Raw genomic sequence first — 19153 nt, 5'->3', positions numbered from 1 at the left:
ATACAATAATGGGATATTGATCTAAAATGACATGCTATAGCAACCAATGAAAAGGCTAACAGCCTATTAACCATCTCTGTTCTGTGCAGGGACCACGCTTTACTGTTCTGTTCCAACACCCAAACCAGAGCTTTGCATCCTGAAACACTGTGCGTACATCATCCACGGCCTACGAATGAATGAGTTTGGCTATATTTGTATCGGGGTTGAAGATTCTCCCCCCCCCCCATTCCAGATCTTCAATTCTAAAGCAGTGATAAGAAGGAATGACCGGAGCCCCTATTTATACTTAGCTTTGCCAAACATCTTCCCTTTGGAGACATTGGGACAGCACTTTCTACACTCCTAAAATGGTTGCGGCTTTTCAGAAGGGACACTGTGGTCAGTTTGGCTCTTCTGCTCCCTCAAGCAGTTCCTTTAACCACTTCCGGACCTCCTGTCGCTTATATACTGCGGCCCGGCTGCACAAAAAAATGTACACGTATGTGCTTTTGTGCACAAGATGACGTGGGCGCACGTGATGGCCACCAGGACCCGTCCATTGTTCGGTAAAATGACAGAACGGCGGTCTGCCTAGGTAAACAAGGCAGACCGCTGTTCTGTCAGGGAAGAAAAGAGCTTAGCTGAAAGACAGATCTCTCTTTTCCTCTAGTGCATCAACTCACCCCACAGTTAGAAAGCACTCCCTAGGAGCACACACAACCCCTTGATCGCCCTTGGTGTTAACCCCTTCCCTGTCACGTATACTGTAACCATTTTAGCACCGATCACACTTTGCATTAGTGTCACTGGTCCCCAAAAAAGTGTAGCTTAGTGTCAGATTTGTCTGCCGCAATGTCGCAGTCCCCCTAAAAATCGCTGACCACCACCATTACTAGTAAAAACAATAAAAAGTCCATAAATGTATCCCATAGTTTATAGACGCTATGACTTTTGCACAAACCAGTCAATATATACTCATTAGGATTTTTTTTTTTTTTACTAAATATGTAGCAGAATACATATTGGCCTAAATTGATGAAAGAATTCATTTTTTTAAAAAAATGTATTGGGTATGTTTTATAGCAGAAAGTAATCTATCTATATATTTTATTTATTTTTATTTTTATTTTTTCAAAATGGTTCTTTTTTTTTTTTTTTGCTTATAGCGCAAAAAATAAAAACCTCAGGTGATCAAATACCACCAAAAGAAAGCTATTTTTAGGGAAAAAAATCAACTGTCAGTTAAAGCAACGCAGTGCTGTATCGCAAAAATGGCCTGGTCAATAAAGGGGTTAAAATCTTCTGGAGCTGAGGTAGTTAAAGCAGGTCTTGTACTAAAAAGCAAGATGTGCTTACGGTTCATGCACACTGGTTTATTGTAAATGTGGTTTCTCCTGACAGGAGAAAGTCAGCATTAAAAGCTGCATTTTTTTAAACCAGTTTAGGCGAGTTTAGCAGTGTTTGGGAGTTTACTCATTACATTGGGCAGAATTATAATATATTCTGGCCATTGAAATGAATGAACTCTTTCCCAGTGGAAAGATCTGCCTTCACTTCCTGTTCTGAAGATGCAACAGGAAGCGAGGGAAATCCCCTTTTCGCACAGTTGTCACTGGACAGACGTCCCATTTTGAAGATTTACACCTTTTGTTTAGGTCACAGCTGTAAACATTTGAATTTTAAAGGAGGAGTAGGGCCAAAGCTCTGTTAGCTATAATTCTCCGAGGGGTCACAGGAGTGCAGTTAGTTCACTCAGCTGGTTCAGGCTTTACAGTTGGGTTCCACCCAGATGCCAGGAGCAGCAGCTGGCTCAGCCTCATAGCAAGCCAATGAAATCCCAAGCCTGCAGCTCCCACCCTCTCCACAGCCCAGCATTGCAGTGAGCACTGGAGGGGCAGAGCAGAGAGCTGGTGAATGACAGTCACCGCTCTCTGCTCACTGAAGAGCAAGAACTGAGCAATCAGCAGTGATCGCTCATTTCTCGGTCTTAGAATCAGTGGGGGACAGATGTAGCTGGAATGGATGCTGCATCCACCTAGGCGAGTATGAATGTTTTTAAAAATTCATATACTTCTATTTTAAATCACTTAATCTCTGTCACTGGTCACCAGGACAGATACAGTGAATATCCCCAGCAGTGTCACAGCAAGAAACAGAACTTTACAGGTAATTGAGACCTTTTATTAGCAAAAACCTAAAGTGTATGTCTGGGAGGGGGGGGGGGGGGGACATGCCTTTATCTCTCCAATACATATACTGTTTCACCAGGTTTTTCCTGGTTTCAATAAAAACTCTGCAGGTACAAAAAAATTGTTAACCCTGCAAGAAATTAAATGCTCTCCTAATTTGCCATTTAGTCCCAGTTCACATTTGTGCGATGTGGGAACGCTGGGAATATGCAGCGTGATCCCGCATCGCATCCGCACCTCTGGCAGTTCACACTGCCATATGCGATATGCAGGGGGTGTCAATTAAAAGTTAACGACACCCCCAGTTGCAATCGCATATCGCAGAGCAATCTGCAAGTTCGCACAGCATCGAAGTGCAGTGATGGCGAACCTTGGCACCCCAGATGTTTTGGAACTACATTTCCCATGATCCTCATGCTCTCTGCAGTGTAGTTGAGCATCATGGGAAATGTAGTTCCAAAACATCTGGGGTGCCAAGGTTCGCCATCATTGCACTAGTGTGAACCACTATGCGATCCGATTCTGCTGCGGATGAAAAAAAGCCTCATGTGCATGTTTATTGCGGATGCGGTGCAGATTCAGCCATACAAAGTGTATGGCTGAAATTTGCACCGCACATGAGTTTGCATGTAATTTAGGAGCAGTGCGCTCCAAATTACATGCAATCTCCGCAATCGCACAAATGTGAACCGACACGTAAACTGCCAGAGTTCTCCTAGACAGAACAACTCCCCATCTTCACAAAACAAGGGGGAGGGTTCTGTAGTTCAGCAGAAGATAAATGTCAGGGATGATGTTTGGAATTTTAGTGCAGCAGAGGCAGTGTTTTAAACTCATTGAAGGAAGTTAGAAGATCACTGGATTACTATGAAGACGAAGAAGTATTTTTCTGTATTCCGCTTTTTAACCACTTTACTATCACTAGGTGTTTATTTAGTAACAACGGAGTGGTGAAAGTTTGTTTTTCCAATGCAGTTTATAAATGATTGGCAACGACTGATCTTTAGACAAAAACAATGTACAGAGCCAATCGAAGTGGCTCTGTACCTTGTGATTACGGCGATGTCCAATCAGTTCATTACCAAGTTAAAAGCGATTTTAAAATGCTTGCAGCAAATACTTCTACAGTTTACAATGGGAAAATGCTTGTGTGTATTTACAGGTGACTTTTTACCATGAACAGAGTTTTTTATTTAGTCATCTTGGGAGCTATTCATACTTGGAGATGATTATTATAATATTTTATAGCTTCCTACCACTTGGCACTGTAAATACAAACATGATTAAAAGCAGAATGCCATAATTCACCACAAATTTAATATTGTAAGCTGCTGGAAAAGTGTGTAGCAGCTAATTACTAGATAACAGCAAACATGTGGAAGCAGACTTACATAAGACTAGTCTGAACCCTGCCACGCAGATAGCTGCATATTAGCGACACTGCAGAGAATAGAAAGGACAGACATGAGAAATTCCAGTTTTCAACAGGGTTGCAAAAGAGCCCCGGGTGCTGCATTTAAGTCGCACAGATATACAGGTAGCCATTCAAGTCAATGCTAAAGGCAACATGAATCTAAGCTCTTCTTCCTTCACCAACCTGTTTTACAGCAGAAAATACTGAAGCCGGGAAAACAACAGGACTTTTTTTTTTTTTTTTTTTTAAACACGTGGTCAGCTTTAAGAAGCCTTCAATTTTGTAGCACAGGCTTCCTTTAAAAAATAAAGCTGATAAAAGCTTAATTGAACTTTCAGTTTAAATTAGCTAAATATATTACTGGAGCATCATATCAATGGTGTGCAGTCTTAGGCCCCATTCACACTAGTGTGACTTGTCCCGCGATTTTGGACCGCAAAATCGAATGACAAGTCGTTTTCCATTATTTTTAATGAGCCCCATTCAGATCAGTGCGTTTTGAAGTCGCACCGACTTCAAAGTAGTTCCTGCACTACTTTGCCACGATTTGATTGCGTTTTGAGCCATAGCCATAGCTTTCAAAATCGCGGCAAAGCCGCGGGAAAATCGTGGTAAAATTGCGACGCATAAGGGTGAAAGGGGCCTTAACCGTTTCTTTTTTTTTTTTTTTTTTTAGGAAAGCAGCCCTTGCCTGCACAGAAATCCACTACCAAAAAAGTATTGGGTTGCCCTTTATTTACACACAGATGAACTTTAATGGCATCCCAGTCTTAGTCTGTAGGGTTCAATATTGAGCTGGCCCAACCTTTGCAGCTATGACAGCTACAACGAGGTTTAGGAGTGGGTCTATGGGAATGTTTGACCATTCTTCCAGAAGTGCATTTGTGCGGTCAGGCACTGATGTTGGAGAGAAGGCCTGGCTCCCAGTCTCCGCTCTAATTCATCCCAAAGGTGTTCTATCAGGTTGAGGCCAGAACTCTGTGCAGGCCAGTCAAGTTCCTCCACCCCAAACTCGCTCATCCATGTCTTTATGGACCTTGCTTTGTGCACTGGTCCAAATCATTTGGTGGAGAGGGGATTATAGTGTGGGGTTGTTTTTCAGGGGTTGGGTTTGGCCCCTTAGCTCCAAGTGAAGGGAACTCTTAAGGCGTCAACATACCAAGACATTTTGGACAATTTCATGCTACCAACTTTGTGAGAACCATTTGGGGATGGCCTCTTCCTGTTCCAGCATGACTGCACACCAGTGCACAAAGCAAGGTCCATAAGGACAGAATGAGTGAGTTTGGGGTAGAGGAACTTGACTGGTCTGCATCTCAACCCAACAGAACACCTTTGGGGTGATTTAGAGCGGAGACTGCAAGCCAGGCCTTCTCGTCCAACATCAGTGCCTGACCTCACCAATGCGCTTCTGGAAGAATGGTCAAACATTCCCATAGACAGACTCCTAAACCTTGTGGACAGCCTTCCCAGAAGAGTTGAAGCTGTTATAGCTGCAAAGGGTGGGCCAACTCAATATTGAACCCTACAGACTAAGACTGGGGTGCCATTAAAGCTCATGTGGGTTTAAAGGCAGGTGTCCCAATACTTTTAATAATATAGAATATCTGTCTCCTGCAAGTAGGCAGCAGAGAATGTTTGTCCTCAGTGTCAAAGCAGTGGTCTCTCTGCAGAGGCCCGACATGCCCCTTGATCTTCCTTGCCCTTCCTCCATTGTGAGAAGGGGCGGACTCTCTAAAAAATAACACTCAAGAGTGGCTCTGTGCTTTGTGGTCGCTGTGATGGCCAGTCACAGCAATCACAAGGCACAGGGCCACTCTGATTGGCTCTGTTTATTTTGCCTATGAACTACACTGTAACACAATGCAGACAGAGGGTTGATTTAAAATGGCACTCCAGAACACCATGGCCATTTTAAAACATATCAGTAATGAAGTGGTAAAGGAAACACTGTTGCCTTGTTTCTCCCAGGGGGGACTAGAAGGCAATTGCTGGGCTTGAGTATTGTCCCATGACTGGCTAAGTGACACTACCATGTTCCTGATCGCCAACATTAATACTATAATGCAGCGCACAAAGGAGGAGGAAGTGGCGAGTTATCACTTGTAAGGCAAAATTAAACCATAGTGAAACACAGGAAAATGTGTAATATATTGCAATCTACCAGTCCATAGATGTGGTGCCTACATTCATTTTTGGTTACCAGGCTTCTTTTTCCCCTTTGATGTCATCTGGTGATCCTAATGTAGCACCGCCCCCTAGGGGACTGTTGAGAATTAAACCTTTTGAATTCCCCTGGGTTACCCTTAGCCATGGACAGCAGATAATATTTAAAGTTCTTGGCTCAGTCAATCAATCCAAGGGAAGTTGGTTTTTGTGGTTTTATTGAGAACTTGGATAGGAGAAGGGATGAGTGGGATACTCCAACTATGAACTATTCACAATCTGAGGGACAGCTTACTTGTAGAATACGGCAAGGCCGCTGCTTCACTTTGCCACTAAGTGAAGTTACTTTTAAAAACCTCCTGAGTAAATACTCTCTTCAGGGTTCTGAAACTGGCACCCCCTTTTCTCTCCATGCTGGTGTGCCGACACCCGTCTGCTGACCTTAACTTCAGTAGTGGTCACCTTCCTGGCAGAAGGTGACCACTACTGAACTCACGGACACTGTTTTTCCAGAGTCACTGTTGCCTCCGAACTCCCCTCGTCAGCATCCACTGGGCCTTTGGATTCAGCCACACCTTCAAGTTCACCAGGCCGACTGCCTGTGACCCCCTTTCCCAGTTGCAGAATGAGAGACAGCCATACACTCCTCCTGGGATTTGGCTTCCCACCCAAAGACCCCCTGCCTCATGTGCTCTCGGCTTTTATACCCTATCCCATGATGCACCTCTGTGTGCCAACCCACTGGGACAGTTACAAAAGCCTATGTATCATTGGCCAGGTTTCCCACAGCATCCAACGTGCCTCCCCATTGGATCTGCTGGGGACACTCCCTGAGACCAGATGAATATGCACTGAGCAGGCCTAACTATTGATCAGGCTCCCCTGATAAGCAGAGAGAGAAGACTATGGTTTACCTGCTGTCCACCTGTTAAGCAGGCACAGCAAACTATTCTCCCTGCCTAGAACCTATCTTGGAGGGTGCTACACTACCAAAAATATATTTTTTGCCCCAAGGTGACAATGCCCACCTAGGACTACCTCCCCGCTCCCTATGTTAAAGTTAAAAGGAACATCATTTACATGTACTCCTTTTACGTGAACGCAAAGTTCTCTTTGATTAACTCCGATAGTCAACTGCCTGGACCCAGGGTGACTTATGTAACTAGACACTTGAGTCCGGCATAGAGGAGCCAGGCAGATGATAAATGAGATGCTTCTGGGTATTCAATCCAGAATCTTTCTATTGTTTTTGTAACCAGATATACATGAGATTTGTGGACACAGGAAATTATCATATATCCTTTTTATTGTCAGACTGAGAAGCTTAAAGGGAAAGTAATAACAAAAAAAGAGGGCAGAGTGTAATTTCAGAAGTTATCTGCCACAGCTGCCTAACTTCTACAATGGCGTGATACATCATCTATGGCTTACAATACACAGTTCAATGTCTGCAACCCAAGTCGGGCTGCTGCTGTGTATGAAGTATTCTTGCAAGCAATAATAAGAAGTGTGCATGCATTAGAATGGATCGCTGTGTTGCATGTATCAGGCAATCTTACCCACTCCTAAATCTATAATAGTTCAGTGCACGTTTTTATCTGCTGTGGTCCTATTACATTGGCTGAACAAGCAAAAGAGCAAGCAAAGCAAAAGAGGTTAGTGGGCATTTATAGGACAAACGGAAACCGTACAGTGACCTGAATGAGTGGCAAAGTAAATGTAAGACACAGGAATCATGGCATTCAATGCTGCCCTGGCATAATGGTGCAGCATCATATCACAACGGGAAAAACATGGTTCCCCATTTATAAAACAGCAGAGTAATGTGGTAAGGAACTCAAGCATAGAGGATAAAAAAATAAATTAAAAAAACCCCAACAAGTGGTTTCTGGAAAGAAATATGTCCCGTGTATGGCCTGCCTAAAGCTGGCCATACATTGTACAATTCTATTTTAGATTTGCCAAAACCATATATTATTTTTATTATAATTTAGGTTTTATATAGTGCCAACAGTTTGCGCAGCGCATTACAACATGAGGGCATACAGTACAGTTACAATACACTTCAATAGAGGGGCAATCAGAGGGCCCTGCTCCTTAGAGCTTACAATCTAGGAGGTATGAAGCCCCCCAAATCAGCATTTACATCTTCTCCCAGTCTTTTTTGGAGTCTAGGGCTGCCTTGATTGACTGGGCTGATGCAACTCCCACGCATGCCCCCCCACTATACACTTTAAAACGAAAAATGCTGACAAGCTGGCAGAAGCATTTTTGACAGAAGAGACATACAGGTTCCCTACTGTCATAAAAACACTGTCAGCATTTTTTTTTTTTAGTTCCACTTTAAACATTTGTGAAGCCACACTGTCACACCAAGGCCCTTCTGTTGGAAATTGTAGCCCCTAACCAGTTTTTTTTTTTTTTTTTTTTTTTTTTTTTTTACACAAAAATTGTTGAAACGGTTTAGGTCTACAACCTAAACTATACTATACCTATACTATATTTTATACTACAATAAAAGGTTTGGCTGGAGCAAATGATTTAAAACAAGCTAATACAAAACAAGCATACAGACAGTAAAGTCAACACTCCCAACTGGCATACTTGTCCCTGCTCAGTATGCTGCTGAAATCTGCCCTTTAAATTCCTAATGAACTCATTTTTGCTTGTTCTGCCCATGGAATGAATAACACAGCATATAAAAATGCATTACAGCTCTGAATAAGATCTACTCCCACATGGACCTGCTGCTGCAAACTGGGTGGATAACCTAATTAAAAGGCTTCAGCACACAAATGAACCACTTAATAAAAGAAAAAAATATTCAACAAGCCTTTAAATATTTACTACAGTAACATTCTTCAACCGATGCTTTAACCACTTGCTGACCAGCGACAAAGCGTCACTGGATTAAAAGCGTGATATCTCAGTCATTGCTGCAGATCAAAATTTTTTTTAAGGCCTGTGATTCCCTTCAACATAAAAGTAATCCTAGCAGCTAAGAAGCCTCTGGATTACTTTTACAGGTGACGGAAATGGGTCCCACACCCCCTTCTTGCTGCCTTTACCAGGCTCTCCCATGTGATTGGGGAGCCCTGTAAGGTTGGTAAGTTCCTGGGACACAGTAAGAGGAACTGATGGTATTTCTACCCCCCAAGAAAAAAAAAAAAAAAAAAAAGTTATATATATATATATATATATATATATATATATATATATATATATATATATATTTAAATTAAAAAAAAAATTAAAAAAAACACCTCTTTGCCCCCCCTCCCCACCACTTTACGTAAAGGCAAACGCATATGTAGGTCAAGCATGCACATGTAAACCACACATTTGAAGTATTGCTTCGAATGTTATAGTGAGAGCAAGAATTATAGAACCAGACCTCCTGCGTAACTCTAAATTTAAACCTGTAAGGGCTTATAAAGCGTCATCTATGTCGTTTTTTTTTTTTTTTTTAATGTACTGTAGTTTGGTGCCAATCCAGGAGTGTGCACAATTTTAAGCGTGACATGGTAGGTATCCATTCACTCGGCGTAACATCATAGGTTATGTTTTACCAAACTATTGGGTATTATTGTGTTCTTGTGCACTTAATTTCACTAAAAAGTGTATTTTTTCCAAAAATAAATTGCATTTGAAAAACTGCTGCGCAAATACAATGTGACATAAAAAAAATGCAACACCCACCATTTTATTCTCTAGGGCCCTCTGCCTACACAATTATACACTGCCTGGCAAAAAAAAAAATAAAAAAAAAATCACACACATTGGAAAGCCTTTAGCTCTGATTACGGCACGCATTCACTGTGGCGTTGTTTCGATAAGCTTCTGCAACATCACAAGATTTATTTCCGTCCAGTGTTGCATTAATTTTTCACCAAAATCTTGTATTGATGATGGGAGAGTTGGACCACTGTGCAAAGCCTTCTCCAGCACATCCCAAAAACATTCTCAATGGGGTTAGGTTCGGGACTCTGGTTGCCAATCCATGTGTGAAAATGATGTTCCATGCTCCCTGAACCACTCTTTCACAATTTGAGCCCAATGAACCCTGGCATCTTGGAATATGCCCGTGCCATCCGATTATTCAGTATATTCAGGTAGTCAGCTGACCTCATTATTTGGGCACATGCAGTGACTATCCAACAGGTTAGTTACTGTATGCCTAGTTTAGTTAGTTGCTAAGGTAATTACAGGTGGCGACTTTTTTTTTTTTGGCCAAGCAGTGTATAATGTTTGGGGGTTCAAAGTAATTTTTGTAGCACAAAAAAAAAATAAAGCAGATTTTTTACACTTACGTGAGAAGTGTCAGAACAGGCCTGGGGGCCCATGTCCCTTCACACGTGTGTTCGTCACACATTGGGCAGAAAACTACGTTTCTCACCAGGTTATGAAGGCTGTTTACGTGTGGTCACAATGCTCAACCACATCCATGAGTATTAGATGAGGTGTGTGCCTAGCTGGTGATTTCTCACAGGCCTATATGAGTAGGAGGTGGTAAAATACTACAATGTATTGAATGAAAAAACAAAACACCAACAGGAAAGTCATACAAATACATATTTGCAAAGTTCTACAGTTGGTTCTTCATATCAGTCTTGATAAACATCTACATTTACCACTTTAATATGGAGATTTTAAAGTAGCCAGAACATGAAAAAAAATTCTAAAAAAAAAGAGAAAATGTGATTTGCAGAGTTCTCACTTTGCTCTCTTGAAGAGCTAGAACCACAGGGTGTGGTAACAGGCATCCAATACACCGATAATTATTTCAGAGGTGCAGATTGTGCTGTAGGCCATAGCTCTTGAAGGCGGCAGAGTTAAGCCCCGTACACACGCGTCGATAATTGGCCGTGAATTTTCGGCTTGTTAGTATGATGCTTCCGACAACCGACTCCGACTTTTCGGGCGAAAAAAATCTGGTGTGCAGACTATAAAATTTTTGTTGGCTGTCAACATAACAGCCAATTTTCCGTCAGTCAGTACAGATTTCGGCAGACAAAAATCTGATGAGCAAGACTGGGCATGCTCAGAGAAGAAAAAACACACGGAAAGTGAACCAGCACATGACATCACTTCTGAAGTTGATTTTTGTTGGCCGAGAAAATTCGTGTGCAGTCTAGGCACATTCCAACCAACAAAACACCACTCTGGACAAAAGTCGGACGATCGGTCGGCCGATAATCGTTGCGTGTGTACGAGGCATTAGTTGCAGTCTACTGCACAGGTAAGTAGTAAGCTCCCATTCACACGAGTGCTGTTCAGCTCGTTTCCCTACGCTTGACTACACTCAACATGCAGAATCCCATTCTAAATGTCCCTGTTCTTGCTTGTACGCAGGTCGCCCTAAGCTTTACGCACTACACCCAAAGTAGATGAGCTTTTCTGAGTGTATACAGACATTTTTTCCCCATAGATTTAAAATGTTCATTTAAACGCATGGCACGCATTTGTACACATTACTGGTCCCGAAAAAAAACTCTCTAGAAATGCTCACTTCCTCCTCTTCCCAAGGCCAGGAAGCAAACACTTGAAGCTTGATTTGTGAAAAATACACTTATACAAAGCTTGTAAAAAAAAAAAAAAAAAAAAAAAAAATGCATCAAAACTCAATAGACATTTTGAAAAGACCTGATATCTCAACATTGTTTACATCTCCTCCACTACCCCAACAATACCACCTATCCAACTTTGGTGAGTGCTGAAGGGTCATGCCACTGTTGTAAGCAAGTAAGATTACTCAGGTTGACATCTAAGAACTGCTAAGGAACAAGAAAGCCTGGTTAGGTGAGAGGGAAAGAGCAGTAATGTTGGGAAGTGGGACCCATCTTCCCTACGAGCAGCAACACGGGTCAGGAAAGTTACACGCAATCAACAGGAGCACTTGCAGTAGGGAAGGCCCCCCATCAGGCCAAGAGATCTAAGTAGGGGAATTCAAAGGCAGAAGGTCAAGGCCTCCAAGGAACTTTTCCAGCTATAGCAACCTGGCAACCGGGATTTATCCAACCTTGATTTAGTGAACAGGTCAGAATCACCTAAAGCGGAACTTTACCCATAACAAATTGATAAAAAAAAAATGGTCTTTAGCAAGGAACATACATTCCACATTAATAATTATGCTACCAAAATTAGTGTATGCCGTACATGGCCTCCAGCATTGCTCCTGTTTCTTCTTGCCGGAGGCTGCCATTTTGCTGAAGCCCAAAGCCCCAGCAGGAAATCATCAAGTGGAACTGAACCCATCGATTTACCAGTTTCAAAAAACAGTTTGAATTGATTGTGTCCTCAACCAAAATGTCAAACCATCAAATGGTTGGTGTCATAACTGGCCCATGTGCAGCACCATGCAAGTTGCAGTTCAAACAAAAGAAACTTCCATGGCTGTAAAGGATAGGAGGGTTTATTTCTGCTTTAAGGCTGTCAGCAGATCAGTCTCTACAAACTTAGCAGTGCCTGAAAATGGAGAGTAACTGAGCATGTGCAGAGCAGGGTGAGACAGTGTATTACTGGATTTTAAATAGTATAGACACCTATTTTTAACCACTTGCCAACTGCCCCATGCAGATTTACTGCAGAAGGGCGGCTCGGCTGTGCATAATCACATATATCTAACGTGATTATGTGCACGCGGTTCCGGCGGCGCGCGCCGTGCTCCCACTGTGATTACGCACAGCGGGAGCCAGACTGCAGGAGGAGTGGGCTCGATTGCCCCTGGCCTCCTGCGATCTTTGGCTAGAATAAGAGAAGACCAGCCTGCTTATGTAAACAAAGCAGGCAGGTCTTCTGTCAGAGAGGAAGGGAAAGATTGTGTGATTTAGCTAAGTTGAATCACCCATCTCTCTGCCTCTGTCCAACCCATCCCCCCAAACAGTAAGCACAAAAAGGGAACACATTTAACCCCCTTGATCACCCCCAGTGATAACCTCTTCTCTGCCAGTGTCATTTATACAGTAACAGTGCATATCATTTAGCACTGATTACTGTATTAATGTCACTGGTCCCCAAACAGTGTCAAAAATGTCAGTTAGGGGTCCGATCTGTCCGCCGCAATGTCATAGTCCCAAAAAAAAAAAAAAAAAAATCGCTGATAGCCTCCATTAATAATAAAAATAAATAAATTAAAAACAGTCCATAAATCTATCCCATAGTTTGTAAACGCTATAAATTTTGCACAAACCAATACACGCTTTTTTGGATTTTACCAAAAATATGTAGCAGAATACAAATTGGCCTAAACTGATTAAAAAAATTAGTTTTACATTTTTTTTTATTGGGAATGTTTTATAGCAGAAAGTAAAAAATATTGTATTTTTTTCAAAATTGTCACTAAAAAAAAAATCTAAAAAACAGAGGCGATCAAATATACCACCAAAAGAACGCTCTATTTGTGGGGAAAAAAAAAAGGACATCAATTGTATGTGGGTACAGTGTTGCACGACCGCGCAATTGTCAGTTATCCACTTGCCGACCGCCGCAAGTATATATACTGCGGCGGTCAGCCCCGTGCAGGCAAAGTGACGTACCGGTACGTCACTAGCCTGTGAGCCAATAGGGGGCGAGCGAGCGCGCGCCGCCGGGGGCGCGCTCCCGCCCCCGCTCGTTCACGGACGGTCACTCGCGATCGTCAGTTACAGAGGGAGAAAGGCAGGCGGCTAATGTAAACAAAGCCGCATGTCATTCTCCCTTGTGTAAGTGCAGAGATCATATGGTCCTGCTATGTAGGACCGGAGATCTCTGCTGTTACATGAACAGCCACATCCCTGCACAGTTACACGCCCCCTAGGGACACACTTAACCCCTCCTTCTCCAATAAAGTTAACCCCTTCCCTGCCAGTGTCATTTTTATAGTAACAGTGCATATGTATAGCACTGATTACTGTAGTAATGTCACTGGTACCCCCAAAAGTGTCAAAAATGTCAGTCAAGGGTTCGATCTGTCCGCCGCAATGTCGCAAACAAAATGACAAAATCTTTCCGGTAGTTAGTAAACGCAATAACTTTTTCGCAAACCAATCAAAATATGCTTATTGCGATTTTTTCTACCAAACATATGTAGCAGAAAACAAATTGGCCAAAAATTTTAAAATATTTTGACTTTTACATTTTTTGGGGGGGGGAATTTCATATAAAAAAAAATGTGAAAAATATTGTTATTTTTTCAAAATTTACGCTTTTTTTGTTTATAGTGCATAAAAAAAAAAAAAAAAAAAAAAAAAATCGCATAGGTGATCAAATACCACCAAAAGAAAGCTCTGTTTGTGGGAAAAAAAAGGACGTCAAATTAGTTTAGGTACAGCATTGCACGACCGCGCAATTGTCCGTTAAAGTCACGCAGTGCCGAAAAGCAAAATAGGGCCTGGTCAGGAAGGGGGTAAAATCTTCCGGGCTTAAGTGGTTAAAGCAACTCAGTGCCGAATCGCAAAAAATGGCCTAGTCATTAAGGGGGTAAAACCTTCGAACTGAAGTGGTTAATGCTTTACATAACTATACCTGCAAAAGAGACCAGCCTGAAGTGATCTGGCAGGACCTAGATTTCTGACTAAAGTTTTACTTTAAAAGCAGATTTCTACTTTTGACTGCAAAAATAGAAATATGCACTGTGTGTTTGTTACATGTTACAAATTCATACTTTATACTTTCTTTCCTTTTAGATGTTTCTGGTGGTGTCACAGCTGACTAAGATTTCTTCAACAATGTTAGAGTGAGCCTGTCCCAAGTCTGTCCTCATTAACATACAATGCAAGAAGCCCAGTCTCTAGACATTAACCCTTTGTTAGGACAGAGTGTTTAAACCTAGTTAAGGCGGACGTAAAGTCTGCTATAAAATTTGTTTTTTTTAGGGCGCCCCCCCCAGGTGGGCTATGCCATAATGTGCAAGTATTCACAGCATATTAGTACATTATGGTTGACTTCTGTCATATAGGGTCCTCCAGCACTGCGGTGGGGTCAATTTGCCGGCCCCCCCGGCGCTTCCATCTTCACCCGGGCTTCCTTCTGGGTCCCGTGCCTTCGGCCATTTGATAGGCCAGGCGGCGATGACGTCACTCCCGCGCATACGCACAGGAGTCACCTTGTCGTGGCACAGATCGGCTGGGCTGGCATAAATTTCAGGTGTTTATTTTGCACATATATTTATGCACGTACCCACATACAGAATATTCTACCTAAAAATTCTACCTCCCAGGATACAATATTTTATGGAGGGGGTGCATTGTATGCGCGCATATAAGCGTATGCACGCATTTAAGCGTATGCAAGCGTAAAATACCGGCCAGCAGCTCAAATTTCTGTATTTTTTTTTTAAACTGATCTATAAGCAGCTCTATTTATATGCTTGTGTGTACAGACGCATTGAAAGCAATAGTCTGCATTTACAGGAGTAAGTTTTTTCTAAAAAAGCGCAGAGTTTTTAGGCAGAAGTTCGCAAGAGACCCAAAGCAGAACCTCACCTAAAAGTGGAAGATTCACTACTCCTCCGCCTCTGTAGGGTAACACTTTATTTTTTATAAACGACCAAGGTGCCACTTGAATGTGAATTTTCCCCATTTACCAGAGGACTCTTTTCTTTTGTTTCAAAGACTAATGAAAACCTTTACAAAAATCATGTTATAGCCCACAGTGACCAATCAGATAAGATATAACCTGGGCAAATAAATCAAAAAATGTCACTGGTCACCATAAGCAACAAGTCTACTGTTTGCCACTTTCTTGCCTCCAGTTTTTCATAAAAGGGCCGAAATACACAAATTTCAATCAGGCTTGTCTAGGACAGACCATATGGCCACTGTGGTTTTCTGGACCAGCGAAACAAAGACCATTGTTTGAAGATTAGATGACCAGCTGCACCGGCGTGGTCAGTAAAACCTCCAGCCATAATGTACAGAATTGGTTTGGGATTAGAAAGAACCGGAAGGTTTTTGTAAAGGAAAGGAGTCTGGTGGCATTCAGGGTAATATTGGTTTAACTGATATTTGCAGTAATGGGGTCATGACCTATTTAAATATACATTAACTACAATAAACATTTTAAAAGGGTCAATTACCCAAAACTGCTTTTTGAGTATTCAGTAGAGGCTGCACACATGCAACTTTAATCACCTGTCAGGCCCTAAAGAAACACAATGGCTGAAATGCTTACTTTTAAACAATCAGAACTGAAGTTGGTATCAGGAGGTGAATAAAAGGGAAAGAATATTTCCAATAATTTTCCAAATAAAAATATAAGATCAGTTTGAGAAGGATTGCATCAATAAAACCTAATATTTTATAAAATGTGTTCCTTTGTATAGTTTTCAATAATATATGAGACATGGGGGAAGCCAGGTTTGCTCACTGTATAGTTTTCAATGATATACGACACATGGAACCAGCCATGTTTTGCTCATCTGCTTCCTCTATGGCAGGGGTCTGCAAACTACGGCCCTCCAGGTGTTCAGGAACTACAATTCCCATCATGCCTAGTCATGTGTGTGAATGTCAGAGTTTTACAATGCCTCAGGGGATGTGTAGTTCTGCAACAGCTGGAGGGCCGTAGTTTGAGGATCCTTGCTCTATGGCAATGGCACACAATGGTTTTGCTTTACGGCTTCTTTTCACACTGCAAGTCTATGAGCCAGATGTACAGTACACTATGTACACTATAAACAGTACTCTCTGTGCTTGATAATGTATCTCCACAGTTGTTAAAGAGGTTGTAAAGGCACATGATGTTATGCAGGTAAAAAACCTTCTGCGTACAATAGCCCCCCCTGACCCCCTTATTGCTTACCCCAAGCCCTCTCTTGATCCAGTGATGTCCACGAGAGTCTTGCCTCTCTGGGGACTCGCACTCCTAATTGGCTTTTGGCAGCAGCTGTCAATCACAGCTACTGACCCAATCGGGAGACAGAGGGGACAAGGTTGAACCGTGGCTCCATGTGTGAATAGACACACGGAGCAAGCTGCTTGCAGTGGGGGCACTCAGCAGGAGGAAGGAGCGCAGGTGTTCTATCAGAATACCGCTACCCATCAGATTCTGCAACCGGAAGTGATGTTAGGACGAGAAAGTTACTGCGCATGCGCCATGGCCGCTATGCGTTCCGAAAGGTTTCTTAATGTGACAGAACACAAAGCAGCAGTGGACATCTTCTTACCCCCACACAAGTCTTGAATTTTACATTTATTTTAGCAGTAAACTCACCTGAATGACAGTATTATATTTCTATTATTCTAATATAGTAAATATAGCGAACAAACTGTAGGTAGAAGGTGGGGACGGCAATCTTGGTACACCCCGCACTGCTCAGCGACAAACTAATTATATAATAAAATAGACTATTTCACTCGCTCACGGTGAAATAGACTATTTCAGTATAGAAGGTGAGTTTCCTGCTAAAATAAATGTAAAATTTAGAACTTGCATGGGTTTAAGAAGATGTCCGCCTCTGCTTCCTGTTCTGTCACATTAGGAAACCTACTGGAATGCAAAGCGGCCATGTTGGAACAAATGGCGCATGCACATCAAGTTGTTCTCGTCCGAACATCACTTTCAGTTGCAGAATCTGATAGGTAGCGGTATTCTGATAGAACACTGGCGAAGGACTACTGCACAGAGCAGGCAAGTAGAACAAATTTAATTTAAAAAAAAAAAAAAAAAAAAAAAAATGGATTTTTGTAAAATCTTACCGTAAAATCCTTTTCTCTTAGCTCATTGACAGACGTAGTCCTCGGTGATACAGCACCTTCGGGTTATGTTGCCTCCACAGGAGCAGGACTAGACAGGAAATTAAAAAGCTCTGGCCACACCCTAGGGGCAGTCCCAGAGGGTATATCCTCTCTCTCTCTGCCTCAGCAAATCAGTTATGTCAAAAAGCAGTCTTTAGAGATTTTAACCCAACCCAACTCAAAAAACAGAGGGGCGGGGACTACGTCTGTCAATGAGCTAAGAGAAAAGGATTTTACGGTAAGATTTTACAAAAATCAATTTTTCTCTATCGCTCATTGACAGACGTAGTCCTCGGTGATACAGCACCTTCGGGACGTCCCAGAGCAGTATCACAAATGAGGGGTGGGAAAATGAAAATCAAATCCCAATCTAGAAGGCCCAACCGGTGCCAACTAGAAGTTTACAATGCTCATCCTTAATGATGAGACTCAACAAAAAAGAAAAAAATTTTTTTTTTTTCAAACAGAAAAAAACCATCGAGGTAGACCACCGGTCTCCTCAAATTGCGGCCTGCAAAACCTTGCGGCCAAATGAGGCATCCGCCGATGCCGTCACATCAATTTTATAGAATTTTGTAAAGGTATGTACCGACGACCAGGTGGCCGCCTTACATACCTGGACCACTGACGCCTGATGGCGAAAGGCCCAGGAAGTACTGAGCGCTCGAGTGGAGTGCGCCTTAACAGGGAACGGAGGACTCTGACCCTTAATAGAATAAGCCTGTACCACCGTCTGTCTAATCCATTTGGCAATGGTCGCGGCAGATGCAGGCAAACCCTTTCTGGGGCCATCCGTGATCACAAAAAGTGAATCCGTCTTACGGAATGATTCTGTAGCTTTCAGGTAAACCCTGATTGCCCGAACCACATCTAAGGAATGCAACGCATGTTCCCGATGATGCTTGGGCTGAGGACACAAGGAAGGTAGTACAATATCTTCATTCAGATGAAAATCTGAAACCACCTTAGGAAGAAAAGATGGCTTAGGATGAAGTACTACCTTATCCCTATGAATCACTAGGTATGGGGACTGGCATGATAATGCAGCCAGTTCTGACACCCTGCGAGCAGAAGTCATAGCCACCAAGAAGGCCACCTTCTGGGATAAAGTAAGCAAGGGAATCTCCCTGATGTTTTCAAAGGGAGGTTTCTGTAGAACCGACAAAACCAAATTAAGATCCCAGGGCGGTAAGGGCGCGCGGACTGGTGGAGCCAGGTGCCGCACCCCCTGGATGAAATTCCGCACCAAGGACTTGGTAGCTAAAGGTTTCTGAAAGAAGATTGCTAATGCTGAAACTTGACCCTTGATGGTGCTCAAGGCTAGCTTCTGCTCAACCCCTTGTTGCAAAAAAGCCAATATTCGAGTCACCGAATAGGTACGTGGAGGAAATCCTAAAGATTCGCACCACGCAATATAAGTCTTCCATGTGTGATAATAGACCTTGCTGGAAGTCGCTTTCCTTGCTTTAATAAGGGTAGGAATGACTGAAGTAGACAAACCTCTGTCCTTCAGTACTTGGGTCTCAATGGCCAGGCCATTAAAACCAGCGACTGTAAAGCACGATGGTAAATTGGTCCTTGAGACCACAGACACTCCCTGAGACGAAGTTCCCACGGAACGTCTGCGACTAGCATGTCCAAGTCGGCCAGGCCGGCTTGACGAGGCCAGCCTAGAATTTCTAGGACCA

General features: G+C 42.6%; 1 protein-coding gene across 3 annotated transcripts in view; it reads right to left on the bottom strand.

Annotated features, from left to right (window-relative positions):
- Positions 1–19153, bottom strand: part of CYRIA (CYFIP related Rac1 interactor A) — a 155047-nt gene that overhangs the window by 100522 nt on the left and 35372 nt on the right. For 2 of the 3 annotated variants that reach the window (XM_082252235.1, XM_082252234.1), the window contains exon 2: positions 3563–3611. The exons of the other annotated variant lie outside the window; for it this stretch is intronic. The gene's annotated coding sequence lies outside the window, so the exon portion shown is untranslated. The remainder of the gene's footprint in view (positions 1–3562; positions 3612–19153) is intronic. 3 annotated transcript variants of the gene reach the window in all.

This window comes from Pelophylax lessonae (genome assembly GCF_965119305.1).
Source record: "Pelophylax lessonae genome assembly, chromosome: 3".
NCBI classification, from domain to species: Eukaryota; Metazoa; Chordata; class Amphibia; order Anura; family Ranidae; genus Pelophylax; species Pelophylax lessonae.
The sequence above is the reverse complement of the archived record's forward strand: the minus strand, read 5'-3'. Positions and strand labels throughout refer to the sequence as shown.